The sequence below is a fragment of the Rhinatrema bivittatum genome, chromosome 1 (genome assembly GCF_901001135.1).
Source record: "Rhinatrema bivittatum chromosome 1, aRhiBiv1.1, whole genome shotgun sequence".
Classification (NCBI taxonomy): domain Eukaryota; kingdom Metazoa; phylum Chordata; class Amphibia; order Gymnophiona; family Rhinatrematidae; genus Rhinatrema; species Rhinatrema bivittatum.
Window position 1 is genome coordinate 426,699,244 of NC_042615.1, and position 14,357 is coordinate 426,713,600.

The 14,357-nt window shown below is 44.3% G+C and overlaps 1 protein-coding gene across 1 annotated transcript in view; it reads right to left on the bottom strand.

Annotated features, from left to right (window-relative positions):
* CORO2A (coronin 2A) overlaps positions 1-13,449 on the bottom strand; it is a 251,954-nt gene extending 238,505 nt beyond the window's left edge. Inside the window, exon 1 of the mRNA XM_029603867.1 lies at positions 13,352-13,449. The gene's annotated coding sequence lies outside the window, so the exon portion shown is untranslated. The remainder of the gene's footprint in view (positions 1-13,351) is intronic.
* Between the last annotated feature and the right edge of the window lie 908 nt (positions 13,450-14,357).

Below are 14,357 nucleotides of genomic sequence, written 5' to 3' on the forward strand. Positions count from 1 at the left end.
CGCATCCTATTCCACACCTACAAATCTAAGTTACTCCTGTGGCACTCAATTTTCTAAGCCATCAATCTTATCATCTTTGGTGGCCATGCTTTTCTCCAAGGTCTGCACCCGCCTTTCTAGCTATAGTGTATCATCTTCCACCACCAAAATTTGAGTCTCTGCAGTATCTACGTGCGATCCTATTTCTTGCACCGAATTTTTAACTTCAGCAATTTTGGACGAAATTTGATTGAGCTAAGCTTCTAACGCCTCAACCACTGACGCAGTGAGTTTAGTTACTCTGGCCGCATCTAGGTGGTCTGTCACACCATCTTCTTTAGTGTCAGCCATCTTGCCTTCCACAGGCTAGGCCTTTTCTTTGTTTTTTTCGCCATCTATACTGACATTATTTCGCCATTTCTTTCAACAAATTTGTCCATGCACTCTCAGCCTCGGTTAAGAAATGAAATTTAGCCAACGGTATGCAAATTAGAAGAAAAAAATTAGGGGAATAGGGAGGGCGGCACCTGGAGCTCAGCAGCACACGTCCTACCAAATCTACCACATCACGTGACCCCCCTGTTTTTAATATCCATATTTGAACAATAATATCCTATTTTTAACTTCTCTAAGTATTCTTTTGTGTTGCAAAGGTAAGTCTTAATGCTTCAGAGATGAAATTCTCAAAAGTGTGAAATGTTCTTTATAATTAAGGTCATGCACAGTTATGGAGGAGATTAGCTTGATACAGACTTTTAAATCCAGCCGGGAAAAAACCCCCCACAAAGAAGCAAGAGGAATCTGGAGCCAGACATTCACTGCACTATGACTGGACTTTTTCTTTTCAAAAGAGATCATTAGAGCTTAAATTAAACAGCACAGAGAACACATTACCTGCCTTTGTATAAGGATCATTGTCCCTTTCAGGCCAGCGCAGGCATGTGCTATCCTAGGCCAGCAGGGCACTGCTGTCTTATTTCCTCCCCACAGGTGCAGCAGGTCCCTGCAAACTCTAAAGCCCTCTCACACCAAGACTAAATCCAAACCTTTGTGCCCACCCCTTGCCCCCATCTATCCAAAGAGCACACTTTTGCACTTAAAGAGTTCTTATGATATTTAAAGGGGCAGTGACAAGTTTACTTTGGCCTGTAAAATTTTATATATATATATATATATATATATATATATATATATATATATGGCAGTTTGATTTACATTTGCTTATGGGTTTTATAGTAACATGACATGCATGTATAAGACAGGTCTGGACTCTTAAGAGAGTTAACACCTTGCTGGTAACCAAGGAATGCTTCCTACCTGGAATAATAATAATAATGTTTTTTTTATTTTAAAAAAGCATTTATAACCCACAGGTCCAAGCCACTTGCTCCCTGCAAGGAACAGAAAAATATTCATGATAATCAGACTAACATTTACATTAAAAATGCACAATAACAAATAATATAAGACTTTATACATGTTTGAATGTTTAGAAACGGATACATTCACGCTTGCAGTTTTTTCTTCCCTTGGCAAAATAATAAACAGCATTTCACACACTGTTATGGCCAGTTCGATCCACATTATTCCAGGTAGGAAGCATTCCATGGTTACCAGCAAGGTGTGACTTTTCCTAAAAATGCAAACTTGTCTTACACATGTTTCCTTGTTATGCTGCTAAAAAAAAAAAACCCCATAAGCAAATGTAAACCAAACCACCACTGTGGGGTTTCAGATAGCACTCTACTGTTTTTAAGTAATTAATAATGAGAATTTAAAATAAAAACAAAACTAGGAAAAGTCAAGGGGGATCAACCTGGGACCCAGAGGGACTGCCAACAGATGTTCAGCTGATTAGATCATCTGAATACAAGTCACCAGGGGACTCCGCTTGAGTTCTACTGCCTATAAGCCTGATTCTGCAGAAATGAGACTAGAGGAAGGATATTCGACTACCAGCAGATCTGCCTCGAAGATCATTAATCTCACCAACCAGAAGACTGAATACAAAAAGCAGGACCACAGACAACTCACCAGAGGAAACTAGGAGTAATAGCCAAACTCATGTCTCTAGGGCAGGGTTTCTCAACAGGTGTGTCGGGACACGCACTGGTGTGTTGCGAGGTCCTGGGAGGTCTGTTGCAGGGCCGGAGGGAGGCTGCTCTCTCCTCATTAACCTGGGTGGGAGTTGGTTGACTTCCCTTTCATTGGGGGCCTGATGGGAGGCTCCTCTCACTTCTTTTTCTCTTCTTTCTGGCCCAGTGAGGGGCTGTTTCCTCCTTCACCCAGATCAGAGTGAGACATTGCCAGCTCCTGCTGTTCTGGGCCTGATGGGACGCAAACTTTATCTTCCCCTGCTGAGTCTGGGAGTTGATGCAGCTGCTGAACTCTTCATTCTGTGGAGGGTGGGGGAAAGGAGGTTGGGGATGCTGCACAGAGAGAGGTGAAACGGAGATGGAGTGCGGGGGCTGCTGAACCGAGGGGTCGGGGTAGCTGGGCAGGCAGGGAGATGGGATGAAGGGGGTAGAGAGAGTCAAGCAGGGGGAGAGGGAACCCAGGGAAGAGGACGTGGAGGGTCAGGAATGCTGGGCAGGGATGTGAGTGTGAGCGGATGATTGAAGGGGAATAATTGGGAAAAGTGAAGGATGATGGAGGCGTGGAAGTGGAGTGATGGGGTGCAAGAGCCATTATATGTCAGTTTGGGGAATGTGCATTTCTTTTATCTTTGCACTTTGCTTAGTGTGGGAGGATATGTATTTCTGTTTCTAGCTCTGCATGCAGAGTGGCTTTTTGAGGTTTTCATTCCAGTTTTTGTCTCCACATTTGTAATCTGTGGTCTTTTATTCTGTATTTGGTGAAGGTCGGATCTGTATGTGTGGCTGAGGTGAGGTATTTTACTAGTAGGAAGGGATTTCTATCAATCTTTGTTTCATTTTCTCACTCTCAGTAGGACATGCATTGGTGCTGCACTGCTGCCTTTTCATAGGAAGGGCTATTGCTGTTTGAGTTCTTGGAATTAGTATTGCAGTGGTATGGAAGGTTTCCCACACATGTACTGTGGGGTTTTTTTTCAGGTTTTGTATTTTACAATGCGCCTGGTAGTAAGGGAATTTGTGTTTCTGTTACTGAGATAACATCAGAATATCTTTTTTATATAGCGAGTTGAATTTGAAATATCCTAGTTCTGCTCTGCATCCATTGTTCAGGGATGAGGACGAGTTCCTGTGGATGCAGAATATGTGTTTACATTTAGCCCTGTGATGGTCAAGGGTTCAACGTGTCATGCCTGTAAGCATTATCTGCCAGGTGGGTCCCACCAGAAAAAAGGTTGAGAACCCCTGCTCTAGGGAATGGGTTAGTAAGTACCTGGGACTAATATCTTGCTATATATGTAGTTAATTTGTTAGCTAAGGTTTAATCCTGGCTTTAAATCCTCAACTGGAGGCTCTTTTCAGCTATGTGCTCTAGTGAAGAGCCTGCCATGAGGGACTGTATGCCTTGCTGACTTTTGTTTAAAAGTTAACCTTGTCTTTTGTTTAGGAACTCCTGTTGTCCTTCTGCCAGCTACAATTTTATGGTTAACACCCAGACGACATCCAAATATTTTGGAAGAGTGCTTGTTGGCTCATAATACCTGCATGGCTAACCATGCAGGTATTATTTTCTTCTAATTTGCATAGCGTTGGCTAAATTTCATTTCTTAACCGAGGCTGAGAGTGCATGGACAAATTTGTTGAAAGAAATGGCGAAATAATGACAGTATAGATGATGAAAAAAACAAAGAAAAGGCCTAGCCTGTGGAAGGTAAGATGGCTGACACTAAAGAAGATGGTGTGACAGACCACCTAGATGCGGCCAGGGTAACTAAACTCACTGCATCAGTGGTCGAGGCGTTAGAAGCTTAGCTCAATCAAATTTCGTCCAAAATTGCTGAAGTTAAAAATTCGGTGCAAGAAATAGGATCGCACGTAGATACTGCAGAGACTCAAATTTTGGTGGTGGAAGATGATACACTATAGCTAGAAAGGCGGGTGCAGACCTTGGAGAAAAGCATGGCCACCAAAGATGATAAGATTGATGGCTTAGAAAATTGAGTGCCACAGGAGTAACTTAGATTTGTAGGTGTGGAATAGGATGTGCTCAATACAGATTTACCCACCTTGCTAGAGTTAGGCCTCTCTGACCTGCATGGCAAAATGTTTTTTGAATGTGCATATTGCATTGGGCCTAAGCCGCCGTGTAGACCTAAGCCGTAAATTGTCATAGTGAAAGACCTGCATTACTTACATAAAGGACTCGTTATGCAAGCACACTATACAAAGAAAGATCTAAGAACATAAGAAATTGCCATGTTGGGTCAGAACAAGGGTTCATCAAGCCCAGCATCCTGTTTCCAACAGAAGCCAAACCAGGCCACAAGAACCTGGCAAGTACCAAACACCAAGAAGATCCCATGCTACTGATGCCAGTAATAGCAAAGGCCATTCCCTAAGTCAACTTGATTAATAGCAGTTAATGGACTTCTCCTCCAAGAACTTATCCAAACCTTTTTTGAACCCAATTGTGCTTTGAGTGGAAAATAATTTTTTCCAATTAGTCTTAAATATGCTATTTGCTAACTTCATGGAGTGCTCCCTAGTCCTTCTGTAACCAGATTTCCAAGTTTTGGGATAAGCCATCAGTCAATGGACTGTTATTTTATGATTATTACATGCCTTGAGCATTTATGGAAGATGCATAAGAGGATCAGAATTATTGTTATTATTGAATGACATTAGAACAGCTTTTATCATTAATGATCAGAAATGAGACCATTCCAGATAAAGGATATTTCTGGATAAGGGGAATTCCCCCTTTGTTGGCACCTCTCTCTATTTCTGGCCTCTTTGAGATCTTCTATAAATCCACTCATGTGGCAGCAAACATCTCTCCCTCCCATATGCTTCATAGTCTCAGATCAACTATTTGAACTGCTACGGAGTACCGTGTGCTTCAAACAGCTGATCTGAGACTATGAACAGTGCAGGAGGCAGCCGGAGAAGCAGGGTACAGAAGAACAAGGCTGTCCAGAATTATATGGATACTGGAGTTTCTGGATAATGAAAGGACTGATACAAGAAGTTCTATAACATGTACGCATGCAGCGACTACATACCGCACACCATTTATTATAGCATGCCTACTATCCATTCATGAAATATATGCCTACTGCTGAAATGAATGAAACAAATGGAACAACAAATATACATGGAGTTAGTGGTTAGTGCACTGGGCTACAATCCAGTGAAACCATGGTTCCAATCCAATTGTTGCTCCTTGTGACCTCAGGCAAATCACTTTACCCTCTGTTGCCTCAGGTACAAAATTAGATTGTAAGCCTATAGCACCTGAACATAATCCACTGCGACGTGCTGAAAAGTAAAATATACAACCCAATTAGACACTATCTTGAGTTGCTATAGGTACCAATCATGTGTTTCCCTACAGTAATTAGTGTGTTAGTTTTTTCCACACATGCAGCATCCTGTGTATTGCTGTAAATGAGGAGCCTGTGTAGTGGAGATAATATCTATCACCAATGACTGTCAACGGTGAGGGGACTGAATGCACACCAGTCAACGCCATGAAAGCCACAAGTCTACATTTCGTATGTTAGCAACAGCATCCACCAAGCACCCATCTTGTGGAGTTGTTTGACTGTTTATGGATATTGTATATTGATTTGTCTGTCTGAATTAAAATAAGACTAAGGGTCCAGCTATGAAAATGTTTTGATCCAGTGCACCTTTCTTGTTGCAGGTTATCAAAACCTTGGGGGAACTACTTGCCTGCCTTTTGTTCATTACAGCTGCGTATTTGAACGGTTTACTATCTGGGCAAATTAACAGCAATTCCAAATCGGTGCTTTTGGAAACTCTTTGAACAGTAATGCGAAATTAGATTTTGGGGTTTCTAGGAGATGCTTAAGGTGATGATATCCTTTAGGTCCCAACCTGATGTGGAATGGTTATTGGAAGTTGAGGGGTGGGAGGGGAAGGCTGGGGGCACTAATTGCAAATAAGGAAGAATTGCTGTGACTTAGTCTTTTTTATAATTGTTTTTTTCTTGATGTAAAAATGTTTTGGTTCCAAAAAATTAAATTATAAAAAAACAAAAACCTTGGGGGAACTGAGGATCAATAAGAGACTTATTCAAAAAGAACTTCTTCCCATGCTGTGCCTATGGAAAAGTTGTTGTTAGGTTTTTTTTGGGTTTTTTTTTTTAAAGCTTTAGATTTTCAGCGGTTCACATTTATACTGTGAAATTTAGCACACAAAATAGCTTAGCACCGGTAAATTATAAACTAGTCTCCCAGATGCCCCGCATGTCAGTCAGAGTGGCCCCAGATTATTGTTTTTGAAGGAGATGAGAGGGGTAGGGAAGTAACGTGAGGATTTGTACAGAGGCCTCCTGAGGGCTGTGTATGCTGTACGAGTGTCGCTGCTTACTCTGCCAACGAGCGGGACAAAAGTGGCTGCACTTGAACAGTATTTTGTTTTACTGTCTTTGCCTGCAGTTTAAGAATCACAAAAGCAGTCCCCAAAGGTCCTGCCATCATCCCAGCTGAGAATATGGGTTCAAATACAGCTAGCGTCATATATTGCATGAGGATGGACTCAGTCAAGGTGCCTCTAAGCACCTGGCCACCACACTTCACAAAATCATCTCGGAATCGGGACAGCGTGGTAGCTCAGTGCTGTGCACCACAAGGCGGGAGATCCCCGAATGGGGTCTCCCTCTTCCCAGGTTGGCTGGGGCTGGGATGCTGCAGCAGGGAAAAATCCGACCCCTGATTCCAGTTGAACTGGAGACCCAAAAGCAGCAGATGGAAACTGTCAGTTAAAGATAAAAGAAAACACATGACAGGCAGTCTGACTTAGGTTAGCACAGGTTAAAATAACTGATCAGCGAGCACTCAGGGATGGAAATGCAAAATTGCCACATGTCAAGACTGAGGTCTGTTAGCACTTGTTTAAACAGTGCTGCTTGTCCCCTACCCTGTCTGAATAACACAGGTATTTCCTGTCACGTCCACAGCTCACCAGTCCAGCATATTCAGCATTCAGCATGGGATCAGAGATGACGGTGTAGCTTTGCTGTTAGAGCACAGTACTACACATCTCCAGACACCGTTCCAAATTGCTTCTCCCTTCCTCAGTACGAGAGCTTGAAGGCATCCCCTTAAACTCCGTTTACGCAAATGTCTTTGTAGACCTTAAATTCCTCTGGGCAAAGATCTCGTTAAAAAAAAAAACCATGTCACTGACATAACCACATAAGCAGTAAGAACCGTTATGATACAAATCTCAACTACCAAGGCACGTTGATCACAGTGAGGGGCTGCGGGCAGACACGAGCACACTATACGATAACATGGCACAGAAAATCCAAAGCTCATCGAAACAGAAACCCCTTGGCTATCTTGGTAGCTCAGTGGCCCTGCTATGCGTTCATAGCCCGTAAGTTGCAAGGATGCCCAGCCACTGTACAAAAGTGCTACCTAGTGGCCAAACATAGGGTGCACACATATTTGGTTCTGGAAGGAGCTGTGGTTCGTGGTCCCTGATCCAGGACTGTCACTGCAATGGATGAGCTCCATAAGGGTGGTAGTAGGGGAAGGGGGGATTATAAAATAGGGGAGAGACTCCAGGTTTTTGTGAATGAAGGCTCATGGAGCTCAAGAACCGAAGGAATAGGAGGAACACTGCCAGGTCAACAGGCCACAGGGGGACAGGTACAGCAGGACCCAGCTCACTGATACAACAGCAACCTCTGGCGTAGGATACTCACAGACACTCTGTATGAAATGTTTTCTGGAAAAGATTCTATTCTATCTAGAACATACAATATTCTGGTTAAATGAGATATTCTAAAGATGGGGTGAGGGGAGAGAGGGGGGGGATTCCACTTTCCATCAGTAAGGCATTTCATTTAACAAAATCTCTCTGCAAGTGCACAGAGCAGGTAAAATGACACCCTGATGGCAAATTTGCTGCAATAGGTTCTGCTGCCAGTGACTGAACAATGACAGTCCTTGTTATCAACCGACTGCCTTTCTTTTCTGGATAGAGACCGTCTTAACAACATTAAAGCAGTGGCACTGGCTAAATTGCTCAAAACAGAAGCTTCTCACATTCTTGGCTCTGTTACGTCTTGTTTTGGTCTTCTCTAACTAGCTCTTCTTCTTTTATTACAATATAATTAGGGCTTCTGATTTTAGGTATTTATAGATTGTAAATTTAGGTGTTTATTTTCCAACTAGTTGGGGGTGCTTAGGAAGTACTAAAAATCAGTGTTTATCAATTTTTTGGGGGTACATATACTATTCTTGGATGCCTTTTCTGGCTGAATCAAAATATGTACAGTACACTCATACAGCTGAAGCACAGAAACAAAGTGGGCGATCCGAGGTAGCCAAAGGAGGGGTGAGAGCGTGCTAGGGGAAGTGGTGGTTTTCCCACTCTTTATCTAATCAACACCTATTTTATTTTTTTCATCAGGTGTGTTTTATCGGGGTTTATCGGTTCAAAATCAGAAGCCCTAAATACATTTTTGTGCTTTTCGGGAATAGATTTTCTAAGTCATTTATGTGCATAAAACCCTGTTTTATTGCACGTAAATGGCTCTTACAAAATAGCCCAGGCTCTTTGTGTGTAACAGGAGGCACGTAACCCGGTTACAGTACCGATGCCCATTCTTTTTGATTTTACAAAGTATGCATTAACTATCCCCCGTTGTTAACCTCTCCAAAGATTATGCGAGTTAATCGATGTGTATACCGGACCAATAACCCGAGTGGTTTCAAAGCAAACTTATCTGCATCAATTCACTTTGTAAATGCTGGCTGAAGACTGCGAGTGCAAGTTATATGCCCAGACTTTAGCCCCGCCCATAATTTATAAAAGTACTCTCAAAAAGTGCGGACCTTTTATTATAGCTGCACCTCTAGTTCTCAAAAAAAAAATAAATAATAATCTCCTTCCTGAGACCACTGTCCAGCAGGTTATCAGCTTGATACTTGCATAGAGTTTTAATAGCAGATTGGCACAGTAGCGCTCAGATAAATTCATGGTGATGGAAGGAGCTTTCAAAAGCTTTCCAAAAACACTATTATCACCTTGGGCATTAAAGTTGTCTGAAAGAAAAATGGGGTTCCTAATTTTGTTTGTCTGCTCATCAATTCCTGAAATAACATTTTGCTGTCTTCATAACCCAGCAGTAATAAACAAGTGCATTGTCATTGTTATTGCCATCTATAAAATCCTACAGTGCACCCACCCAGGTAATGTTCTAAGGAATCAAAATGTACTAAAGTGAGTTAACACTATTGCAAGCAGTAATGCGGGAGAAAAGTACTGTTAGCATGCACAAGATAGTTTATGCAAACCAGCTAGCTTGCAATAGTGTTCATGTGACATCTGCACTGAGATGTTGAGAAGCAAGACAATGCAAAAGAGCTCATTACCTTTTAGCACAGCGAACAAACAACACACTACTTCGCAGACACATGAATGCAAAAAGAACGTAACCGCAAGTCAAGGAAATATCATTAACGTTTTTGCAGTACCATCCATATGTACTTTACTGTCTGTCTCATTTGCATGTCATTAACTTCTGCTATTAGTAAATGTGATAAGTGCTGTGTTTATGCACGTTAATGGCTGATGTTGATGCACTTGGGTACACTGGCCTCTATGAGCCAGATGCCCTAAAGGGTTTCTACTCATTTTGTGCCTATGGGAGAAATGCTTCTGTATCACCTGCTGCAGGTTTCACTGGGCTTTGTCTGAAGGTGCATTGATAAACCTCCATCAAGCCTAAGAGTTTCTGCTCTTTATTTACTTCTTTGTCAATCTCTCTCTCTATAGTGACTTAATTCAAACCAACAAAGCTTAAATTGCTCGGATCAGACCATCTTAAACCTACTCAAGCAATACTCCTCCTCCTCCCCGGTGGCTCTATTCCCAGGGCCTGGCCTGTAACCTAAGATGGGTCTCCTGAATCGCAAACTGAAAGCATCTCAAGTCAAGGACAGCTGCTTCTGCAAGGGTAAAGTTTCCACGGAAAAAAACCTGATGCAAGTAAAAGTTTGTGCAAAACGCTCTGAAGGTACTTTCATTAACTTGATCCTTAAATTCCACCCCTCCAGGCTAAATGTCCCACATCACTTTATGCAACACATTTCTGAATGCATGCTTTTTTTATCTGGGGAATTATTTTCCTTTCTTTCTAAAGTGCAGGCAATGAAATTCCTGAGCCAAAGATGCCCTATTTCAACATTATGCAAACATATTTGATTGCAGGCTTCATGTCACTTTTTTGCCCTCCTTATGCATGATCCTTGTATCTGGCCAACAACAGTACTGTACTTTACTATATAGAACAAGAGGGACTGGCCTGGCCCTATGGCTTGGGAGACTCTAGCTTGAGTCTTCTGTCCACCAGATCCAGCTTAGGGGGAGAATGGTGGCGGTGTCAGGCATTCTGCAGAGGTGGCACGCTGGATCCTGGGGTGGGAGGGATATTACAGCCATCCCCTATCAACCCAAAGAGCAGCACTGGCTAGCCTGCTGTGCAGGGTTGGAACAAACCTTAAAATTAATGCAACAAGAGGGTACAATACAATTTAAAACCAATAACCAAACGATCTAACCATTGTTCAAAATAATGCAGTTTCTTGAAATGGTGACTTAATTTCCCCTGAGATCTGGCATCCATTACGGCGAATACTGACTTCAATTCATGCAGACTCTAGAAACATTTCCTTCAGCTCCTCATTATAAAAATATGTACTTACTGTCTCTTGCCTGTTTGCTACAGAAATATAACAGAGTCCAGGATACTATTCCTTTCCTATCCATGGCTATCCGCTAATCACGATGGGGGTTTTTTTTGTTTGGTTTTTTTTAAGTAGCATCTCAAAAATACAAATTCAAATAGAATTAAGTCTTTACTTTCCTAACTCAAATGAGATGGACAAGTGCTAAATTTATAATCTTGTGTTAGCTGAAGCATGATCATAACACATTCAACAAATGTAAAAAATACAACAAGTTGGAAAGTGCACACTTAGTGTGACATAATGGTGTATTTTTCCTTCCTCCGGAGGCCCCAAGCATTCACCAAGCCACTCCACCACTGCTTCTCTCCCCCGCGGACATATGCAGGCCCACGGATCCATAGTGGCTGCACCAGGGAGAGGAATGCGCACTGGCAGCCCCACTCGCCAAGTCCTGCCCCCTGCTGGCACACCTTTACAAACCTCATTGTGCCACTGCTACCATGAGGCCTTGGACTGACCCCCTAATTCAGTAAGCAGGAGATGGTGGGGGAGGAGAGTTGTTGGGGGCAACTGCCGCCAGCTTTCCTCTTCTTCAGGGGGGCGGGGCCTAGGCTCTTCGCCACCTTTGCAGCTCCCCCGTTCCTGCCCCACCGGCTCTGTCTGAGAGTTCGTCCGGCCACACATATACATACACATATGTACAGGCGGACAGGCAGGCAGACAGAGGGACAAACCCTTGACAACAGGTGCTGTCGCCCGTTGCAAAATGTACCTAAAATTAACAAATGATCTTCAGGTGAAAGAGCATGGGCACCTTGCAGCATGACTCTTGGAAACTGGTAATCTGGTATTTTAAAGAATTTAAGAGAGGAGTGTGGAAATGATAGTGGAGCAATGGGGGCAGCAAAAACAATCCAATATGGAGAGTCATTAATTAGCCCAACTCCCAACCTGTACTTGAGCTGTGTCTGAACCAACTGGCTAATGGGGATTGCTTTGCTAACAACTGTTCCTCTCAGGAGGATGGGGGGGAGAGTGGGGGAAGCTTTGGGTGGGAGAGAAGTAAGGATAAAGATCAACAGCCACCCCTATCTTTTAAAGAAAAGTTAATCTGGTAACCTGACCAATCATGACAGTTGGTATGTGAGTGTGTGTCTGTATGTGTGGGTTCCAACGCACACTGTTCCAACCAGCATGCTATGGGCTTTATTCAAACAACACTTTTTTCCCCATGAAAATAACTTTTATTGAATAAAGCCCTATGCAGGCATGGTCATCCTTGCAGAAGGGGAAGGGGGTGCAAACAGAGGCAACCACCCTGGACCCCACATTGCTATGGTAACCCCCATCCCCAACACTACAATTTCAGCCATCCAGGGCCCCACTGTGCTTGATTTGCCCTAGGCCCAGCACTTTCCTTAAGTCAGCTCTGTATGCAAGCCCTTTGTTTTTTTTCAGACCAAAGCTCCATGAAGTAGAATATGGAGTCTCTGTAGTTCTAAACATAAGTTCAGCCCTGAGCACAAGGGCATGCATTCTATTTCACAGCCTTTGCAGGGAACTGAATTCTTCGCAGGCCCTCCAGAGACCTTCAGTACTATTTACCCTATCACTGGCGATTTCAAAGGTCTGCTGGAATCAGATCCAGGCCTCGCCCAGGCACGGTCAAGGTGCACTTCCCTACCGGTATTTCCACGCCTCTGTATTCAACATGTAATTCCCCGTGAAAGCAACGGCAGGCACTCCTCGTTCTACCAGAGCCAAACTCCTTTGCTTTGCTGGGATGCGTGACCAAAAAAGCCGCTTTGGCCAAGGCAGAAAGTCAACAGGAAGAAGGGGAGGGAGGCGGACAGCCAGAGCAACTGCTGAAGCTCCTGGGTCCTGCTGTGTGGCTCCCATCAGAGAGCCTAAGAAGCTTTCCAGCCTAGATCCTCTTTAAGGATCAGCACGGGCCTTCCAAGCCGGCTAGCGCTCCGCTTAAATACAATTCAACAATGCTGTAACTTTCGCCTGTCAATTCCCTCCCCCCCCCCCCGAAACTGCAGGTCATCACTTTTTTGCAGCCAGCAAAAGCAGCCCACCTGCCTGCTAGCCAGCAGCTGCAATAAAACGGGGGGAGGGGAGGGGCCTTGCAGGATTCAGGGGAGACAGAATCCGGGGGGGATCGGTGCAGATCGGACTGAGGGAAAGAACAGGCACATTACAGAGCTCCTGACTACCACAGTTCCCTACAAATAACGGCAATCAAACAGGCGGGGGAGTTCATAAAATCCGGTGAATTCTCATACAGCATCAAATCCGTTTTAAATTCATCCTACATCTCCCTCTCAAAAAAAAAAAAAGAAAAAAACTACAGAAAGGCACAAGATACCCTATCACGAAAAGCAGTGATTTGCAGGGTTTGGTGGTGCAGTAGCAGGCAGGTACACACCCACGCCGAGGAGGAGCGGTGCCCACGTCCTAGTGCAATGCGGGTATTTGAGCTGGCGGCTCTTGCACTACGGCGGGCAGCAGCTCCGTATTCGCTTTGCCGCCTGTAAGGTGTCCTACCTTGCTGAGAGTTATACACAGAGCGCACTCCAGCTGGATCGCAGTCTTAAGCAGCGCTTCTCTCTCTTCAATGAGTTCAAGCAAGCCAGCCCCTCCTCGGCCGGCCACCCTCCCCTCCCCTCCCCACCCACACACTCAGTGGGCGAGTATCCTCTTGCCGGGTCAGCGAGCAATGTTCATTCATAAATCATGATGGCACACGCGTTTCCTTATTTATGCTTTTTTTTTCTCTCTCTCTCTTGCTTGCAAGAGGAGATCTGGGAGGGATCGTAAAGAAACGCGGCTGCACCCACCCAGCCTGGACGTGCCAGCAGCCTGGAAGCGCGCACGTACTGCAGCACAACAGGGCTGAGCGAGGAGGAGGGCACCCGGAGGAAAGGAGCGGAGAGCGAGAAAGCCCCGGCCTTTGTGTGCCTGGGGAACCGGGGCAAGCAGAAAGGGGAACCTGCCCAGTCCCCAGGGCATGCAGCTTCGTGTTTATTAGAAAGGTGGAGCCAGCCAGCCAGAGACACATAGCCAAGTAACCCGTCTTCTGCAGAGAGTCTGCTCGGAGTAATGGAAAGATGTGGGGGGAAATCAGTATTTTCCTGGCTAGACCTATTTTTGCCAACAAGGCAGGACATTCTCGGTCTTGAAATTTGTGATGGCTTTCATGCTATTATCTGTTTAGGAGGCCCTGGTGGTGTAAGCATTCCTGAGCCAGATAAACACGGTGCAGTCAGGGATACAATGAATGATTAATGCAAGGCACCCAGGTGCAGTGCAAAGAGGAGCTTAGTGTCTAGAGCAGCAGATTGAGAACCAGAGATGCCACTATCGGTCTTCATGAGTTTGGGCAAATCACTTCAGGTACAAACAGACTCCTAGATTCATCATTCCGCTATAAATATAGAGGAATGATTGCCTGTGGCCAAAAAACGGGGGGCAGGGGTGAACGTGTGCAGCCGACCACATCGTGGCGGTGCGGCATCGCTCACCACGGCTGCGCTGAACACTTTCGCCCCCG